The sequence below is a fragment of the Dinoponera quadriceps genome, unplaced genomic scaffold (genome assembly GCF_001313825.1).
Source record: "Dinoponera quadriceps isolate SergipeBrazil2010 unplaced genomic scaffold, ASM131382v1 scaffold6165, whole genome shotgun sequence".
In the NCBI taxonomy this organism is placed as follows: domain Eukaryota; kingdom Metazoa; phylum Arthropoda; class Insecta; order Hymenoptera; family Formicidae; genus Dinoponera; species Dinoponera quadriceps.
Genome location: NW_014560048.1, coordinates 1 through 1,600, shown reverse-complemented (window position 1 = coordinate 1,600; position 1,600 = coordinate 1). Strand labels below are relative to the sequence as shown.

Below are 1,600 nucleotides of genomic sequence, written 5' to 3'. Positions count from 1 at the left end.
ATGTTACTGTGAAGCTACAGTTAAAATTTCAAGTGGATACGTGCGATAGTCTCCGAGTACCATCGTCGCCCGATTTGAAAAATGCAGTTTCGAGAAAAAAGTGTTTAAAGTTTTACGTGCTGAAAATTTTGTTATACCTTCACTCTGCGATGCCTGCGTCGTACATTTCACCTTCCATGGACAAGTGGAACTCATCTTCTTCCTTTCTGGATGCCTTCTGTTCGATTCGAAACCTTCTTGCAGCATCTGAGAGCGAATGATCGGATAATTTGATGCGGTTTTGATCAGTCTCTTGACAGTAATTGTAGCAGCAAAATTGTCGGCCCAATTTTTATGCCTATGTTCTGCATGACTCTCATGGCACTTGTGAGACCATCATTATAAGTATTTGCATCAATATATACAGCTGTGTCAAGTACATTTTTGCCACTAGATGTCACTTTCGGGGCCATCGACCATACTGTAGCGTTGAAACTCTCATTACTGTTTTGTGTGAAGCCTTCTATGCAACGAGTGAGTAGGTCATCACTGGTTAATTTTTCATAAATTGGAGTTATAGTCTTGTATACTTCTTCATGTAAAAGTGGTTTATGTGTATATTTATCCAAAGTTCCAGTGGCCTTGGCCCTTTGCCACGAGCACCACGAATTTTTTCCGCTCGGGCAGTGATCGTGCTTGGGCTTGGCATCTGTTTATAATTTGTGATCTAGCGTTGCGTAGATCGCAGTCCTAATTTTCTCTACAGATTCATGATTTCTGCGTATCGCTAGACTATAATAAATTGACTGTTCATCGATCAATTTGCCAGTTAGTTTACCATTCCCGCCGAGTCCCTTTGTTTTCTTTTTTAAATTCCGGAGATGCGTACCCATGCGTTTCTGGACGTGATCGATACACTTTTTCTTCTGGACAATGGAATCTCCATAAGGTGATGAATTTACGATACCCGTAATATATCTTAGAGTCTCCATCTCCGATATAGCTAATATATTTCAGGTTCTGTAAAGATTCAGAGCGCTGGAACATTTCGCAAACAGTATTGACTTCCATGAGGTCCGAAGAGCCCTCATGGTTAGCTTGGCATTCGTCGGCATGGGTTTCCAACCATTTCTCGTACTCTGCTTTACCTANCTGTATCGCATAGCGTTGCTTTCCTAACTAACGTTTTCTCCATGGTACCTTCGACGCGACCACTACGCAGAAGTTCTCGGAACAAGCCGTCCTATTCCTCCAAGCGCATGAAGGCAATTGAGCGACATACCGCTAGAGAGCTACGGGTTTTCCCACCCTCTCCAACCGGTCCGACCGCTCAGGGACGTATACTCGCGTCACAAAAAAATGCGACGCATTACTTTCCGGACAAACTCTGTACATTTCACTACAGAGTTATAAAATGAATAAAAAATCGGCCGTGGAAGATCCATGAATGCACAAAATTTTTGTATGCCGTGTAATCCCACTCCGATTAATCGCATTGCAAGAATGATTCTGCAATTAATTTCGTATTCTATATCAATAAATAAACAGCTCGGAACAAAAACTTTATCGCAATCTTTACACGTAATCACAATCTTGAAACCCAAGCCACGATTTCTTGTTT

At 41.8% G+C, this 1,600-nt stretch overlaps 1 pseudogene; it reads right to left on the bottom strand.

Moving 5' to 3' along the window:
* Positions 1-139: 139 nt before the first annotated feature.
* On the bottom strand, positions 140-971 carry LOC106750623 (annotated as a pseudogene).
* Between the last annotated feature and the right edge of the window lie 629 nt (positions 972-1,600).